Source organism: Ovis aries, chromosome 6 (assembly GCF_016772045.2).
Source record: "Ovis aries strain OAR_USU_Benz2616 breed Rambouillet chromosome 6, ARS-UI_Ramb_v3.0, whole genome shotgun sequence".
In the NCBI taxonomy this organism is placed as follows: domain Eukaryota; kingdom Metazoa; phylum Chordata; class Mammalia; order Artiodactyla; family Bovidae; genus Ovis; species Ovis aries.
Window position 1 is genome coordinate 111,733,589 of NC_056059.1, and position 19,096 is coordinate 111,752,684.

Sequence of the window (19,096 nt, forward strand, 5' to 3'; positions counted from 1 at the left end):
CTGCCTTCTGTGTATGGTCATTCAACGCAACACACATTTCCAGAAGACAAAAACAAAACCAGAAGTTGTCACGGACACTTCTCTGTTCTTGCTCCTTATTTTTTCACAGAGGTCGGGTGTGGGAGGTTCAGATGTGAGAACTGGCGTAATCTGGTGCCCTGGTGCCCACAAGTGGTAATGGGAGCTTTCACTTTCTGTCATTTCCTGTAAACCTCCGGAGAGAAAAAGAATTGCCCATCTCAGGCAGAGCTGTTCCTCAAATGTGGTCATCTGAAAGCAGGGCTCTCTCTTCCTCCCGACTTCACTCCATCTCTTTGTAAACACTTGCCCAGAGTCTGGTGGTCATTGTGTATAACATGTATTTCCAGTTCAACCTTGTGCTTCTCCAGAGAGTGGCTGAGATGCCGCCCTGGGCGTGTCTCGCTGGCGATGAGCACAGGTCTCCTTGTTAGCTCCCCGTGCTGCCCGTCTCTTCCTCCCCTGGTTGTGCCTCATCGCCCACCACTACCCCTCTTGTGGGGTCCACGTGCTCATCCACCCCTCCCCATGGTGCTCACTCCAGGGTTCAGGAGAGGCCAGGTTCCTTGACCATCAATATCAGTCACCTTTATCACCATCATCATCACCATCTTTGTAAACTTCAATATCATCACCATCACCGCCTAGTATTTCTTGAATTCCTACCAAAAACCAGTCATTGTTATCTACTTTAATAATTCATGTACTTCTCATTACTCTCCTCATTACTATCTCATACTGTCTCATCCTCGTTACTGTCTAATCTTTGCAGAAAATCAAGGCTTGATAAGGTTAAATCACTTTTTTCAAGGTCGCCCAGTTAGTCACGGAGGGGAAGTGTTACAGCTAGGTGGACTGACTCTAGACTTGGGGTGTCTTCCCATCTGCTGCACTAAATGAGTTCCCAGGAATGTTAAAAACCACAACAACCGCAACTCGGATTCTGTTCTGGAGACCTCTGGACTCACTCCCGCTTCCTCTTTCCACTTTCTCAGTCTTAGATCTCCAGCCCTATACTCCACCTGCCATTTATGTTTTGGCTTCTCCATTACACTTTGACTCTCTTGTCTCAAACCGGGCTCCCCTTTTTTCTACGCCTGTGTCTGTCCTCCTCAGCTCAGCACACTTAAGGACACGAGTCAGGGTAACACCCTTTCTACCACTCCTTCCCAGAGCAGACGTTGTTGGACCCCTATTCAGACCCCCTGAGCCCTGTAGGTGGGAGTTAGTCTTACAGCTCGAATCCTTCCAGGTGTGCAGATGAGCGTGCAGTATTACCAGCATCAACGTGCTGTTATGCTTTCCCTAGCGGAGGCCCCATGGGTTTTGGAAAAGCCTGGTATGGATGGTTGAATCTTGGGGTGTTTTTTTTCTTTTTATAGAAATGTTGAATGCATGTATCCTTTGTCATGAAATACCGGGTTATGGATGTCTCACTTTAGCTCCAGAGAATACATTTGACCAAAGTTTTATGGAAGAAAGAGACAAAAGGAAAGAAAGAAGGAAGAAAGAGACAAAAGGAAAGAAAGAAGGAAGAAAGAGAAACCTCTCTGTAGTGTTTCACACTTCTGTCCCAGTTCACTCACCATAACAACCGCATCCCGAGACAAGAAGTCCAGCATTATGAAGAGAGCAAGCTTGCCAAATCGGCTTCTGTTCCTAGTTCAGCTTTGGAATTCATCCTTGTCCTTCTTTGTGTAGGTCCCAGAATTTTATGATACCTCCCTTCCCCACCCAATGAGCTCTGATAGGTTTCCAGATGGATCCAGACCTTACCAGTTATCTTATTATTGAGGATTGTCACTTGAGTTCCCACCTCTTCCCACCATGTCCAGCAACAGCAGGTTAGACAAGTGTCCAAACAACATAAATCTGGTCAACCCGGAGGAAAAGGAGGCAGACTTGATCCATGCAGTTACACAAGGACCTCAGAGAGGCCCACGCTGGGTCTAATTCCTCTGTCTTTAAATTCTTAATTTTTGGGCAAGGAGCTCAGCACTTTAATTTTTCACTGGGACCTGCGAATTATGTAGCTGGCCCTGAGTGAAAGTAAAGCGTTCCACGACAAAGTGGGTCCTGGTCTGTCTAAGATGGCCCTGTTAACAAGTAAGAAACAGATGATAGAGTGTCTTGGGTGATGCAGGTTGCTGTGACTGAGCTCAATGGCTCTGCTGGGTGGATAGACATTGCTAATTTGGGTGTGGTTCCAGGTTGCTTCCCTGGTAGTTCAGTTGGGAAAGAATCTGCGTGCAAAAGCAGGAGACCTGGGTTCGATTCCTGGGTTGGGAAGATCCGCTGGAGAGGGAAATGGCAACCCACTCCGGCATTCTTGCCTGGAGAATCCCATGGACAGAGGAGCCCAGCAGGCTACAGTCCTTGGAGTCGCAAAGAGTCAGACACTACTTGGCGGCCAAACCACCACCACCACCATAGTCTGGAAGCTCCATCCCCTGGCTTTCCTGGAGATTCTATTAATATGAGTCCTTTCTGCTTAAGCTGGAGTGATTCTGTTGTTTGAGTTGAGAATCCCAACTGACAAGCCCCCAACTCTAACTGAAGCCCTCCCCAGCCAAAGGCGAAGGGGAGAGATGTCTTGGCTCACCATGTCTGCACATTTGGGAAGCTTATGAGGTTGTTATTATTATTTTTAAAACTTCTTGTTTTGAAATGGGGTACAGCTGATTAACAATGTTATGATAGTTTCAGGTGAACAGTGAAGGGACTTAGCCGTACATACACCTGTGTCCCTTCTCCCATAAAATCCCCTCCCATTGCTTATGAGGTATCTCAGTGATGAAGGAGGGGATTCTTACGTGGAACGGCAGCTCTTGGCAGTGTGGCCAGACTTGGATGGACTGGCTTGTCTGGCCCAGGCCACTTCCCGCTGCCTCTTGCTGTGTACTCTCTCCAACCTGCGGTGGGGACAGCGGCGCCAAGTCCATCACTTTACACTTCAGCTGCTCGTGCCTTGAACCACCATCTCTTCTTAAATGAATCTCACTAACTCTCTTGTCCCTCCCCCGTCAAAAAGAAAGATTACTGTCTTAGTCCGTTTTGGCTTCTGCTATAACTAAACACTACAGACTGGGTGCGTGCTAAGTCGCTTCAGTCATACCCAACTCTTTGCGATCCTGTGGACTGTAGCCCACCAGGATCCTGTCCTTGGGATTCTCCAGGCAAGAACACTGGAGCGGGCTGCCATTTCCTCCTCCAGCGGATCTTCCTGACCCAGGGATTGAAGCTGCATCTCTTAGGTCTCCTGCATCGGCAGGTGGGTTCTTTACCACAGGTACCACACTGGGTAACTTAAAAACAGCAGAAATTTATTTCTCATAGTGCTGGAGGCTGAGAAGCCCAAGATCAAGGTGCCAGAAAAGTCACGTTCTGGTGAGGGTCCTCATCCTGGGAGATAAGCCAGCGGACCCCTGCTGTGCCCTCACATGGAACGAGGAGCTCGGGCTCTCTCTGGAGTCTCTTTTGTAGACACTAATCTCCTGTATTGGGACTCCACCTTCAAGGCTTACATGTCCCCAAACCATCACTTCAGGCATTAGGATTTTAATGTTTTGGGAATGAGTCTGGGGGTGGGGGGACAGAAACATTTAGACCACAGCAGGCACTGATGCCCAAGTCAACTCAGAACACTTCACAGCTCATCAATCCTGCATTTTACCCCTTCTCCTTAGAAGATTCAACCAAACTCCAGCCACAGAGCGGTCTGGGTCTCCCTTTGTGTTCACAATGCTCTAAGCCTCCGCTCCACGTCTCTAAGCCTCTGCTCCACGTCTTTGCCAGTTATCTCCTGCCCACCATTTGGATCTCAGCTCAAGGCTTGCTTACTCCCCGAAGCTTTCCCTGACCACCGTTCCCAGTCTAGGTCAAGTTCCAAGTTCTTTTCCTTATTTCAGTTTGTAATTATACATTTATCACTATCAATATTGATTAACATCTGTATCTGCCCTCTCACAAGGCCAGGGAACAGTGCTATGCTTAGCTGCTGAGTCGTGTCCGACTCTTTGTGACCCCATGGACTGTAGCTCACCAGCCTCCTCTGTCCATGGGGATTCTCTAGGCAAGAATATTAGAGTGGGTTGCCATGCCCTCCTCCAGGGAATCTTCCCATCCCAGAAATAGAACCCAGGTCTCCCACATTGCAGGCAGATTGTTTACCAGCTGAGCTAACAGGGAAGCCCGCCCGGGACCAGAGGTGACATGAAAAATAATTAACCGTCACTGTGTCACAGGCCTGACCAATCAGAGCAGACACCAGATGCTCTAATCAGGAAAACCACTAGCTTTAGCAACAGCAGCCATGGAGCGATGGGGTTAACTCTGTTCATTGTATCTTCAGCCTCTGGCCCAGTGCTTAACAAGTAAAAGGTGCTCAGTAGGATTTCCCTGGTGGTACAATGGCTTGCAGCCATGAAATTAAAAGGTGCTTACTCCTTAGAAGGAAAGTCATGACCAACCTAGACAGCATATTAAAAAGCAGAGACATTACTTTGTCAACAAAGGTCTGTCTAGTCAAGGCTATGGTTTTTCCAGTAGTCATGTATGGATGTGAGAGTTGGACTATAAAGAAAGCTGAGTGCCGAAGAATTGATGCTTTTGAACTGTGGTGTTGGAGAAGATTCTTGAGAGTCCCTTGGACTGCAAGGAGATCCAACCAGTCCATCCTAAAGGAGATCAGTCCTGAATAGTCATTGGAAGGACTGATGCTGAAGCTGAAGCTCCAGTACTTTGGCCACCTCATGTGAAGAAGTGACTCATTTGAAAAGACCCTGATGTTGGGGAAGATTGAAGATGGGAGGAGAAGGGGACGAGAGAGGATGAGATGGTTGGATGGCATTGCCAACTCAATGGAAATAGGTTTGGGTTGGTGATGGACAGGGAGGCCTGATGTGCTGCAGTTCATGGGGCCGCAGAGTCAGACACGACTGAGTGACTGAACTGAACTGAACTGAACAGTGGATAAGAACAGCCTGCCAGTGCTCGCTTCGGCAGCACATATACTAAAATTGGAACGATACAAAGAAGATTAGCATGGCCCCTGCACAAGGATGACACGCAAATTCGTGAAGCGTTCCATATTTTTAAAAGAAAACTACTGGCCAATATCACTGATGAACATAGATGCAAAAATCCTCAACAAAATTCTAGCAATCAGAATCCAACAACACATTAAAAAGATCATACACCATGACCAAGTGGGCTTTATCCCAGGGATGCAAGGATTCTTCAATACCCGCAAATCAATCAATGTAATTCACCACATTAACAAATTGAAAAATAAAAGCCATATGATTATCTCAATAGATGCAGAGAAGGCCTTTGACAAAATTCAACATCCATTTATGATAAAAACTCTCCAGAAAGCAGGAATAGAAGGAACATACCTCAACATAATAAAAGCTATCTATGACAAACCCACAGCAAACATTATCCTCAATGGTGAAAAATTGAGAGCATTTCCCCTAAAGTCAGGAACAAGACAAGGGTGCCCACTTTCACCGCTACTAGTCAACATAGTTCTGGAAGTTTTGGCCACAGCAATCAGAGCAGAAAAAGAAATAAAAGGAATCCAAATTGGAAAAGAAGAAGTAAAACTCTCACTGTTTGCAGATGACATGATCCTCTACATAGAAAACCCTAAAGACTCCACCAGAAAATTACTAGAGCTAATCAATGAATATAGTACAGTTGCAGGATATAAAATCAACACACAGAAATCCCTTGCATTCCTATACACGAATAATGAGAAAGTAGAAAAAGAAATTAAGGAAACAATTCCATTCACCATTGCAACGAAAAGAATAAAATACTTAGGAATATATCTACCTAAAGAAGCTAAAGACCTATATATAGAAAACTATAAAACACTGATGAAAGAAATCAAAGAGGACACTAATAGATGGAGAAATATACCATGTTCATGGATTGGAAGAATCAATATAGTGAAAATGAGTATACTACCCAAAGCAATTTACAAATTCAATGCAATCCCTATCAAGCTACCAGCCATATTTTTCACAGAACTAGAACAAATAATTTCAAGATTTGTATGGAAATACAAAAAACCTCGAATAGCCAAAGCAATCTTGAGAAAGAAGAATGGAACTGGAAGAATCAACTTGCCTGACTTCAGGCTCTACTACAAAGCCGCAGTCATCAAGACAGTATGGTACTGGCACAAAGACAGACATGTAGATCAATGGAACAAAATAGAAAGCCCAGAGGTAAATCCACACACATATGGACACCTTATATTTGACAAAGGAGGCAAGAATATACAATGGAGTAAAGACAATCTCTTTAACAAGTGGTGCTGGGAAAACTGGTCAACCACTTGTAAAAGAATGAAACTAGATCACTTTCTAACACCGCACACAAAAATAAACTCAAAATGGATTAAAGATCTAAATGTAAGACCAGAAACTATAAAACTCCTAGAGGAGAACATAGGCAAAACACTCTCAGACATAAATCACAGCAGAATCCTCTATGATCCACCTCCCAGAATTCTGGAAATAAAAGCAAAAATAAACAAATGGGATCTAATTAAAATTAAAAGCTTCTGCACAACAAAGGAAAATATAAGCAAGGTGAAAAGACAGCCTTCTGAATGGGAGAAAATCATACCAAATGAAGCAACTGACAAACAACTAATCTCAAAAATATACAAGCAACTTATGCAGCTCAATTCCAGAAAAATAAACGACCCAATCAAAAAATGGGCCAAAGAACTAAATAGACATTTCTCCAAAGAAGACATACGGATGGCTAACAAACACATGAAAAGATGCTCAACATCACTCATTATTAGAGAAATGCAAATCAAAACCACAATGAGGTACCACTTCACACCAGTCAGAATGGCTGCGATCCAAAAATCTGCAAGCAATAAATGCTGGAGAGGGTGTGGAGAAAAGGGAACCCTCCTACACTGTTGGTGGGAATGCAAACTAGTACAGCCACTATGGAGAACAGTGTGGAGATTCCTTTAAAAATTGCAAATAGAACTACCTTATGACCCAGCAATCCCACTTCTGGGCATACACACCAAGGAAACCAGAATTGAAAGAGACACATGTACCCCAATGTTCATCGCAGCACTGTTTATAATAGCCAGGACATGGAAACAACCTAGATGTCCATCAGCAGATGAATGGATAAGAAAGCTGTGGTACATATACACAATGGAGTATTACTCAGCCGTTAAAAAGAATTCATTTGAGTCATTTCTGATGAGATGGATGAAACTGGAGCCGATTATACAGAGTGAAGTAAGCCAGAAAGAAAAACACCAATACAGTATACTAACACATATATATGGAATTTAGAAAGATGGCAATGACGACCCTGTATGCAAGACAGCATAAAAGACACAGATGTGTATAACGGACTTTTGGACTCAGAGGAAGAGGGAAAGGGTGGGATGATTTGGGAGAATGGCATTGTAACAGGTATACTATCATGTAAGAATTGAATCGCCAGTCTATGTCCAACGCAGGATACAGCATGCTTGGGGCTGGTGCATGGTGATGACCCAGAGAGATGTTATGGGGAGGGAGGTGGGAGGGGGTTCATGTTTGGGAACGCATGTACACCCGTGGTGGATTCATGTCAATGTATGGCAAAACCAATACAGTATTGTAAAGTAAAACAAAGTAAAAATAAAAATTAAAAAAAAAAAAAAAAAAGAACAGCCTGCCAATGCAAGGACCTGATGGGTTCAATCTGTGTTCAACTACTGAGCCCAAATACTGCCACTACTTAAGCCCAGGAGCTTAGAGCCTGTGCTCCACAACCAAATAAGCCACCACAGTGAGAAGCCTGTGCCCTGCAGTGCAGAGTTACCTCATCCTGCACAACTAGAGAAAACCTCACAGCAGTGAAGACCTAGAGCAACCAGAAAGAGTGAGACAATGCATTTTAAAAAGATGTTCAGTAGAAATCCCCATGAGTGAATGATTGTTGTCTGTTGTTGATCCTAGATTTGCTCCACAGCTTTTTCGGACCTAATGTGTTGGACCCATTGTGACTTCCTAGCCTGCCCTGACTCAGAACATGGACACCAGTTAGCCTTGCCTCCTGAAGCTCCCAGTCATGCTTTCCAACTTCCAGGCCGAACGGACACTCAGGCACCAGGTGGAAGAGTGAATGCCTTCCTTCAATCCAGGACCCTCTGGGGGCCACGGTGTGATGGGACGCCAGCTTGACAGGGAGTGGAGGGGGCTGGGAACAAGGTCAAGTTCAGAATGGGTGAAGTGAGCAGAGTATGGCAAGAAAGATAGCAGAGAAACAAAATCCAAGAAGAACTGGAATGATGTAGAATGTGTATGGTGTGGCCGCTGCTATGAATCGTAAGAGTGATGTCAGTGTCTTAGAGAGGCTGTGCCCAGCTGGGCTTCCCTCAAGGCTCAACTGGTAAAGAATCTGCCTGCAGTGCAGGAGACCTGGGTTCGATCCCCTGGAGGGAAGATCCCCTGGAGAAGGGAAAGGATACCCACTCCAGTATTCTGGCCTGGAGAATTCCATGGACTGTATAGTCCATGTGTTGCAAAGAGTCAGGCACAACTGAGTGACCTCTTTCACGTTCACCCAGTGGGCACCATCAGACCAAGAACTTGCCATATATCTTTCACTCCATATATCTTGAATGGGTTGGTCTCTCTGTGCTGATATCCCTTCCTGCTCTGCCATCTGTTTGTCAGATTTTAAGCCCCTTAGGCCTTGGGGCTTCCCAGATGATTCGGTGGTAAAGAATCTGCCTGCTAAGGAAGGAGACAGGGGTTCAATCCCTGGGTCAGGTAGATCCTCTGGAGAAGGGAATGGCAACCTACTCTTGTATTCTTGCTTGGAAAGTCCCATGGAAGGAGGAGCCTGGTGGGCTATGGTCCATGGGGTCACAAAGAGTCGGACACAACTGAGGGGCTGAGCACGCACGCATACACCTTAAGCATCACCTTGTAGGGGGAAAAACTTTCCTCCCTGAAATGTCTCTTTGGCATGTGGATTATTTTGAGCTGAAAAGAATCAAGACCCAGAAGAGTTGGGAAGAAACCTTGAAATTCCTCCTAACTGCCTAAAAGAGTTTAGATGGAGGGAATTCCCCAGAATAGAGCTATCAGCAGAGATATCTGCAAAGATCTGGGCTCGGTGGGGCTGGGGGAACTCAGCAGGGCTTAGTGATCAGAGCCCACTCTGTGACCCACTGTCTCTGTGTGACCCAGCAAATATGTGTTTACCAGACATTTGCTTGGCTATTCATGTGAATTGCATTTTTACCCTTTGTGGTTCCCAACCACTACCCCCCACATCCTCTTTCATCTTTAGCTGAAGATGTTATTTAAAGTGAAGGCTTCAATTATTTTGGTGAGTGCCTTAGTTTATCTGGATCTCCCATGTATATTATAGAAAGTGAAATTGCTTAGTCGTGTCCAACTCTTTGCGATCGCACGGACTGTAACCTATCAGGCTCCTCTGACCATGGGATTCTCCAGGCAAGGATACTGGAGTCGGTTGCCATTTCCAGCTCCAGGGGATCTTCCTGACCCAGGGATCGAACCTGGGCCTTCTGCATTGCAGGCAGACGCTTTACCATCTGAGCCACCAAGGATATAACTAAACTTCTGTTTGATTGTCTCCCCTTACTCCGTCTCACATCGATTCAGTTTTTAGTCTGACCAGAAGCATCTAGAAGGGTAGAGGAAAATCTCCTCCTACCGACAACCTTCTGAGCCCTCTGGTTCCTCTGCCACCAGGGCCTTGGTTGCTCTTTGCTGCCCCAGCCCCTGTGAATCTTCCTGACATGGTCCATCTGCCCTGTCTTGTCATCACTGGGCCTGTGGTTTTTTCTGAAGACATGCATCATTTCCTCCCTGGCTCAGCCTCGGCTGGGTGAAGTGGACGCTTCATGTGTGGCTTCATTGAGACAGTAGAGTTGTGAATGAACTGGCTTCAGAGAAGAAAACACAGGATGGGTGATTCATTGATTTGCTTTTAACGTAAATTTTGTTGGAGGAGATCAGGTATGGTACAAGGGAAGATTACAAGCATCGCGTATCACTTTTCTTCATTAAAAAAAAAACAAAACAAACCTTTTTTGTTTGGCATCAGAGTATAAGCTGATTCCCTGGTGGCTCAGGGGTAAAGAATCTGCCTGCAATGCAGGAGAAGTGAGTTTGATCCTTGAGTCGGGAAGATCCCCTGGAGGAGGAAACGGCAACCCACTCCAGCATTCTTGGAAACTCAGGGACAGCCTGGGAAAACTCATGGACAGAAGAGCCTGGCAGACTACGACCCGCGGGGTCGCAGAGAGTCAGAGACGACTGAAGCGGCTGCTCAAAGCCAATGAACAATGTTGTGACAGTTTCAGGTGGACAGTGAAGGGACTCAGCCCTACATACACCTGTGTCCATTGTCCCTCCCATCCAGGCAGCCGTGTGACACTGAGCAGCGTTCTCTGTGCTGCACGGCCGGCTCTGGCTGGCTATCCACTTTAAATAGGTATCATAGTGCATCCCTCATATGCGGAATCTAAAAAGAACACGATAGGAAGGAAATTATTTACAGAACAAAAACAGATTCACACACTTAGAGATTAAACTTATGCTTGGGGGGCGGGGGGATGGGGAGAAGGGATAGTTATGGAGTTGGGGTTTGACATGTACACACTGCTGTATTTGAAAGGCATGTTTATGCTCTACTTCAATGAAACGTGAAATGTGTGATCTACTCTAGTGTGGGTGAGGGGAGCAGCAGGGAGCATGACAAGAGGCCTAAGGATTTGCGGTTCCTAGAAAGGAAAAGAAAGACCCCTCCTGACTTGCAGTTCAGCTTGTCTCAGGGCCAGCTGGCTCCTCAGGCTAATCCCGTGGAAACCCGGCCAAGGGCGTCTATCAGGCCGGGCTCGGAGAACACAGCATCCACTGCCTTTGGGTTGCCTGGGTAACCAGTGGATTTGCAGTCTCTCACGGCACGCTGGTCTGTGACTTCACTAGATGCTGTCATTTTGAGCTCCATGGAAAAGAAAGGGATTTATTAAAAAATAATAATAACATTACTTTTTTCTGAACACAAAAACAAGGACAATGGCTCCCTTGAAAAACTGAATGATACAGAAGATTAATGTAAAAGGCAATATGGGTCTTCTCTCATACTATATGCACCATAACAGATTTTTCTCTACGTAGATTCAAACACATTTGTTGTCCTAGTTGCTAAGTAGCATCTGACTCTTTGCGACCCCATGGACTGCAGCCTGCCAGGCTCCTCTGTCCTTCACAGTCTCCCAGAGTTTGCTCAAATGCATGTCCATGGAATTGGTGATGCCATCCAACCATCCCATCTTCTGTCGTTCCCTTCTCGTCCTGCCCTCAATCTTTCCTAGCATCAGGGTCTTTTCCAATGAGTTGGCTCTTTGCAACAGATGGACAAAATATTGGAGCTTCAGCTTCAGCATCCATCTTTCCAATGAGTGTTCAGGGTTAATTTCCTTTAGGATTGACTGGTTTGATCTCTTTGCTGCCCAAGGGACACATGCTCCTGTTTTTGAACACAGGAGGCTGTATTGGACAATTGAGAGCAGAATCATTTGACTGCAGATTCTAGGCTTTTGACATGTTAAAATGCTGATTTCAAACAATTGCTGATCCACTTCCCCCCAGCCTAAATTCTATAGAGGTGCCAGAGAAAGCATTCTAAGAGAGGACCCCGATTTCACGATCCCCTAATTAAGATATCACAGGAAACTGGGACCCAAAGGATGGTCAAGTCCCAGATCTCAGGTGAGTCCTTGGGGCGGACCGCCAAATGTGGGTCCTTGGCTTCATGCACAAAACACTTCCAGAGTGAGCCGAAGTAAAGTTAGAGCAGATTTAAAGCAGATTTACTCAGGGAGAAACACATTCCATAGACAGTGTGGACCATCTTAGAGAGCGAGAGGCTCTGAAATATGGCATGGTCTGTACGCCACCAGGCTCCTCTGTCGGTGGAATTTTCCAGGAAAGAACACTGAAATGAGTAGCCATTCCCTTCTCCAGGGGATCTTTCTGACTCAGGAATTGAACCCAGGTATTCTGCATTGCAGGCAGATTCTGAACTGTCTTAACCACCAGGAAAGTCCCAGTTTTGGAAGAACTATAACAAACCTAGACAGCATATTAAAAAGCAGATGCATCATTTTGCCAACAAAGGTCTGTACAGTCAAAGCTGTGGTTTTTTCCAGTAGTCATGTATGGATGTGAGAGTTGGGCCATAAAGAAGGTTTAGCACCAAAGAATTGACGCTTTCAAATTGTGGTGCTCGAGAAGACTCCTGAGAGTCCCTTCGACTGCAAGGAGATCAACCTTGCAAGGAAATTAACCCTGAATATTCACTGGAAGGACTGATGCTGAAGTTCCAATACTTTGGCCACTTGATGTAAAGAGCTGACATTTGGAAAAGACCCTGATGCTGGGAAAGACTGAGGGCAGGAGAAGCAGGGGCAACAGACAATGAGATGGTTGAATGGCATCACCGACTCAATGAACATGAGTTTGAACAAACCCCAGGAGATAGTGAGATAGTGAAGGACAACAGGGAAGCCTGGCGGGCTGCAGTCCATGAAGTCGCAAAGAGTCAGACGTGATTGAACAACTGAACAACCACAATCCACACAGAACACTTCTGATGCTCCTGGTTGTCAATTATGTGGATTTTTTTCCCCCACACCAAGCAATTTTCTGATACTAGCTGCGTGTCCTACAATTCAATTCAATTCAGATCCTTCCTTGCCAGGGTCCAGCCCTGGTGGATCCAGGGTGATTCGAAGGTGGGGATGGAGTCGGCGTCCTTGGAAAAATACATATTTAATTATAGACATATAGAGAGATTAGAAACGGATAGTGTAGTAGGAAAATTAGTGGAGAAAAAGAGGCTGAATAACTTGGTTTACATGGAATAGCATCCATGCTCCAGATGGAAATTCAGCCAGAAAAACGGGGAGCAAGAAAGAAGGACATGGGGAAATCAGTCTTTCCAGAAACTGATCCCATTTCTTTTATTTTTAGGTTTGCTTATATACCTTTTGTTACACATAGGGATGAATACAGAGTCACGAGGGGGTCAGCAGTCCTGACCTTTATCAAAATCAGGTGCTTCACATAAAAAGGTCTTAGGGGGTTTACATCATCATGAGGCCTGCTGACATTTACGACCCTTTCTTTCTGATAACCAAAAAAACTTATTTTTTCCAAGGCTGTTTTTTTCTAAACCAGGCACCACCCTCCAAATAAAGTTACATTCCTATAGGGTGAGGGTGTAGTGAGTTACAATCAAGAAAGGAATTTATTTAACCCAAGGTTAACATGATTAATCTTAAAGGTTAATACTTATTTCTCCTATATGTTAGTTATATTCATTATAAAGGCAGGGAATATGGAGATTTAGCAGCAAACATCAGTCCAACAAATGAAAATTCTTTCACCAATGTTCCCCTTAAGATCTATTAGGTCTTAAGATAGTGATAAAGTTACATTTTTACATAGCAAGGGCACAGTGATTTATAACAAAGTACAGTGATCTATATCAAAAAAGAAAATTCATTAACTCAAAAAGTATAGTATTGCTAACCTTAAAAACTACTATATTTCCTTTTCTATATTCCAAATACATTGATTAATATATACCCAGGTGCCTAAGGATATGGAGGCCTGGTGGCAATCATTGACTCAACAATGAGAAAAGCCCTATGCTAATTAAGACTTTCAAAATACTCTAAAACTCTCCATGCTGTTTATGGTTAAGAGGTAGTAAACAATCATGTGCCTAGTGGCAGGAGTATGGATAATCCTGTCACACAAGCTAGTCTGTCAGCAGAGAGGTTTGACCTGAGACTCCCTAGTCCCACCCAGGGCAGGGAATTAGCAGCAATTATTGACACAACAAATGAAAAACCCTTCACCAATATAATTCCTAACCAACACACTATACTAATAATTTCTAACTTCATGAAAGAATTTGCCTTTAGTAAGTCTAAAACATCTCGTGCCTCTCACAGTTAGGAGGTTGTAAACAATCACATGTGGCTGGATGAACCTATACAGGCAGGCTAGATAACCTTCAGAGTTCGCAAGTTGAAACATTCTTGTCACACCCAGGAATTTTTATTAACTTGGAGCTGCAAGTTAACTCCTCTGAGAGAAATGGTTATGAGGGAGCGCCCCCCCATAAAGTACTCTGTTTGGGGGTAGATGCTTGGGAACAGGGGGTTTCCTGAGGCTTGATCACGCCTTTGCCTATGCCAAAGCCTCCTTCCTCATGACCTTTGCCAAGGGCAGAGTTCCTCACGCTGGCCCCGGCACTTCCTACCTGGAAACGGTGTCAGATTCCACAGGTTATGGGCTCAGTCCCACAAGACTGCCCTCCACTAAGTCCCCTTCAGCTGCCTGTCTGTGGCCCAGGTTTGTTTCTGCACCAAAGTTGGGTCTGCTCACCCACAGGCAGTAAAGCCAATCTATTGACCCCAAGTTGTGGTGAAGGAAAGCGCAGCATTTGTTGTAATATGCCAGACAAAGAGTCCAGGACAGGTAGGGCTCAAAAAGCCAGAACTCCCCATGGGTTTCAGCCAAGCAATCTTACAGGCCAGGTGAGGGGTGGGGGTGGGGTGGGGGTCAGAGAGTATGTGGCCAGCTGGTGCACGATTGTCTGATCCGTTGATGGTGACATGACGGTGACATTCACATTATCAGTCTTCAGGCTCCAGGAGGCCTGGGCTATGGGCTCAGGGTCAACAAGTAATTAGCATCTCCCATTGGTGAGGGTTTTAGGATCTGAAAAAACAGCTCAGAAAATGTGCATCAGATACTGTCACCACGCACTTCAGTTCAGTCGCTCAGTAATGTTCGACTCTTTGCGACCCCATGAATCGTGACATGCCAGGCCTCCCTGTCCATCACCAACTCCTGGAGATTACCCAAACCCATGTCCATTGAGTCAGTGATGCCATCCAACCATCTCATCCTCTGTCATCCCCTTCTCCTCCTGCCTTTAATCTTTCCCAGCATCAGGGTCTTTTCAAATGAGTCAGTTCTTCACATCAGGTGGCCAAAGCATTGGAGTTTCAGCTTTAGCATCAGTACTTCCAATGAACATTCAGGACTGATTTCCTTTAGGATGGACTGGTTGGATCTCCTTGCAGTCCAAGGGACTCTCAAGAGTCTTTTCCAACACGACAGTTCAAAAGCATCAATTCTTTGGCGCTCAGCTTTCTTTATAGTCCAACTCTCACATCCATACATGATTACTGGAAAAACCACAGCCTTGACTAGACAGACCTTTGTTGGCAAAGTAATGTCTCTGCTTTTTAATATGCTGTCTAGGTTGGTCATAACTTTCCTTCCAAGGAGTAAGTGCCTTTTAATTTCATGGCTGCAGTCAACATCTGCAGTGATTTTGGAGCCCCCAAAAATAAAGTCAGCCACTGTTTCCCCATCTATTTGCCATGAAATGATGGGACCGGATGCCATGATCTTAGTTTTCTGAATGTTGAGCTTTAAGCCAACCTTTTCACTCTCTTCTTTCACTTTCATCAAGAGGCTCTTTAGTTCCTCTTCACTTTCTGCCATAAGGCTGGTGTCATCTGCATATCTAAGGTTACTGATATTTTTCCTGGCAATATTGATTCCAGCTTTTGTGGTGGGGGTTTTAGGATCTGAAAAAACAACTCAGAAAATATGCATCAGATACTGTCACCACTATTTCAGAGCAGAACGACAGCAGAGCTCATGGGAAGGGAGTCTGTCCCAGGAAGGCCCACAGGGTCCTGCGGAGGTTGTCACCTGTGCTTCTGTTCTTGTCCAGTCGCTCAGCCATTCCGACTCTTTGTGACCCTGTGGACGCAAGAAGCATGGACTGTGCTTCTGCCTGACCAGCTGTAGACCAGAGCTTCCCACGACCTCCTCTTTGGAAAGCCGATTCTGGCCTCTGTACCCTGACACTGAATTAAACCTTGGGGGTGGCTTTGGGTAAAGTAGAAAAGAATGACTTTATTGCTTTGACAGGCAAAGGGGGCCACAGCATGCTAATGCCCTCAAAATCATATGTCCTAAGTTGGAGACTTGGAGAAGTTTTGTAGTAAGTATCCAAAGAGGGCGTGATCAGCTCATGGACATTCTTCTGATGGGTTGGTGGTGAGGTAAGTAGGAGTCCGTGTCATCGACCTTCATGTTCCAACTGCTCTGGGGTCTACATGCTTGCAGGCAGCATCTATGGTTCATCATTCACTTCTCCTACCTGGAGGGAGTTTCAGTGTCTGCAAAGTAGCCCAAAGATATTGATTATTGTGTGTATTGATGGGGAAGCAGGACCTTACCCTATTGTTTCTCTTGACTGTTTGCTTTTCCTGGTTGCACATCCCCTCCCTTCCCTAATGAATAACTGCTTGAATCTGCCCAGTGGAACTCAGGGAAGGTCATAGAGGCTGAATGAAGCCTATTTCCCGTAATCAAAGAAATGGGGGTCCCAGGAAGGCTGTGTGCCCAGGAGCCCCACAAGGCTTAAGGCCCACAAGGCTTGATAGACTTTTGTGATTAGTTTGCCAAAGTGGGTCACATAACTCAGGAAACCTGTCCACAGAGTATCATTTAATAAAAAGGCTGTGACTCAGGGGGGCTCCCCTGGTGGGTCAGTGGTAAAGAATCCGCCTGCCAGTGTAGGCAATGAAGGTGATGCAGGTTCCATCTCCGGGTCAGGAAGATCCCCTGGAGAAGGAAACAGCAGCCTGCTCCAGTACTGTTGCCTGGGAAATCCCATGGACAGAGGAGCCTAGTGGGCTACAGTTCATGGCATCACAGAGTTGGACATGACTTAGTGACTGAATAACAATAATAAAACTCAGGAACAGCCAGACAGAAGAGCTGCAGAGACAAGGGACCGGAAAGGGCATGGAGCTCCCAAGCCCTCTGCAAGCCCCGCTCCTCCCACACCCGCATGGGCTCAACCACCTGGACGCTCTCCTTTGAGGGTTTCATGGAGCCTTCCTTACCTAGGAAGGCATGATTACCTAGGAAGGCATGATTGATTAAATCGTTGGCCATTAGTGATTGAACTTAAATTCCGGCTGCCCCTCTGCCCCCCAGGTCAAGGGGGTGAAATGGAAAGTTTCAGCTCTCTAGTCCTGTGGTTAGTTCCGCTGGCAAGCAGCTCCCACTCTTACCTAAGGTCTTTCCCCAAATTCAACTACTAACATAAGAAAACTCACCTTCGCTGCCCTCCTCACTTAAGAAATTCTGAGGGTTTCAGGAGTGCTGTTGCAGGAACAGGGATGCAGACCAAATATATATTTCTCATCAGAAATCACAGTATGACAGGAAGCCAAGTGGGGTCGCTGCCCAACACCATGGCTAGGAGCAGATTCTGTGAGGTGTGAATGAAGAATTGCCATCAATGAACAAAGGACGTTGCAGCCATCAGACCATCACATCACAGCCATCCTGTCTGAGGAAACTCATAGAAACAGGATGTTTGCCATCAGCCCCTGCAGCCACTCCCCCACCCCTCGCCCCAGTGTTGTACTCCAAGGAGACTAAAGGTGAGAGTCACAGGATGCTGGCCCCAAATAGCTGATGGTGTGAAGTCACTCGGTCATGTCTGACTCTTTGCGACCCCATGGACTGTAGCATACCAGGCTCCTCCCTCCATGGGATTCTCCAGGCAAGAGTACTGGAGTGGGTTGCCATTGCCTTCTTCAGGGGGTCTTCCTGACCCAGGGATCGAACCTGGGTCTCCCACATTCCAGGCAGATGCTTTAACCTCTAAGCCACCAGGGAAGCCTCAGATGGCTGAGGTGCCTATCAAAGGAATGGTTTCAGCGAGCCCAGACTCTTGCATCTTCCTATACATAGAAAATGGCCAATTTCCTTACCTTGAGGTCACTGGACTTTTTAATTAATAGTAAACCTTTGATGTTCTGACTACTTGTTTTTGTTGCAGAAACTCCTATGTATCCTGGCTCTTCCCTCACCTCTTCGGAGCAGTTCCTCAGAGCTATCTGAGATCATCTGTCCCAGGCTGAAGACCTCAGTTTTGTTTGCCAAATAAAACATAAATCTCAACTTTTAGGTTGTGCTTCCCCCCCCCCCGCCCCCCCCCCAGTCAACATGAGTTCAGTTCAGTCACTCAGTCGTGTCTGACTCTTTGCGACCCCATCAACTGCAGCACACCAGGCCTCCTGTCCATCACAAGCTCCTGGCGTTTACCCAAACACATGTCCATTGAGTTAGTAATGCCATCCACCCATCTCATCCTCTGTTGTCCCCTTCTCCTCCTGCTCTCAATCTTTCCCAACATCAAGGTCTTTTCCAATGAGTCAGCTCTTCACATCAGGTGGCGAAAGGATTGAAGTTTCAGCTTCAGCATCAGTCCTTCCAAAGAATATTCAGGACTGATCTCCTTTAGGATGGATTGGTTGAATCTCCTTGCAGTTCAGGGGATTACAAGTCCAAGTCCAAGTCCAAGAGTCTTCTCCAGCACCACAGTTCAAAAGCATCAATTCTTCAGCACTCAGCTTTCTTTACAGTCCAACTCTCACATCCATACATGACTATTGGAAAAACTATAGATTTGACTAGACGGACCTTTGTTGGCAAAGTAATGTCTCTGCTTCTTTGTATGCTGTCTAGGTTGGCCATAACTTTCCTTCCAAGGAGCAAGCATCTTTTAATTTCATGGCTGCAGTCACCATCAGTCAACATAAGTCTAGCTAATCCTGCCTTTATCACTTGCTCGCTGTGTGGCCCTGGGCAGATCATGTATATCTCTGAGTTGCATCAGCTTGTTGTAGATAGAGGGTATAGTACTCAGAATGAAATGAATCCATGTGCATAAAGAACCCAAGACAGTGCCAGGCATGCAGTAGGTGAGCACTGTGGAAGTGTCAGTTGCTAGCGTTGTTATTGAGACCAGAGGCAAGAGGGCAGGGCACAACTTTTAGAATGACGCAGTCATTGTGGATACGACATTAACTGGCTGGAACCAATGAGGTCCAAGACGGCAGAAGATTCAGCTTCCATAGACCTTGAGCCTCCTTATACATTCA

At 45.7% G+C, this 19,096-nt stretch overlaps 1 long non-coding RNA gene and 2 other non-coding genes across 3 annotated transcripts; 2 read left to right on the forward strand and 1 right to left on the reverse strand.

The window, feature by feature from the left end:
• Positions 1-5,006: 5,006 nt before the first annotated feature.
• LOC114115478 (U6 spliceosomal RNA) lies at positions 5,007-5,113 on the forward strand. The gene has a single exon (XR_003589815.1). It is a non-coding gene; the product is annotated as a U6 spliceosomal RNA (small nuclear RNA).
• Positions 5,114-9,564: 4,451 nt separating this feature from the next.
• Positions 9,565-9,637, reverse strand: TRNAC-GCA (transfer RNA cysteine (anticodon GCA)). Its single transcript has one exon. It is a non-coding gene; the product is annotated as a tRNA-Cys (tRNA).
• A 1,757-nt stretch (positions 9,638-11,394) lies between these two features.
• Positions 11,395-18,112, forward strand: LOC132659976 (uncharacterized). Its single transcript, XR_009601101.1, has 2 exons — positions 11,395-11,807; positions 17,992-18,112. It is a non-coding gene; the product is annotated as an uncharacterized LOC132659976 (long non-coding RNA).
• Positions 18,113-19,096: the final 984 nt, after the last annotated feature.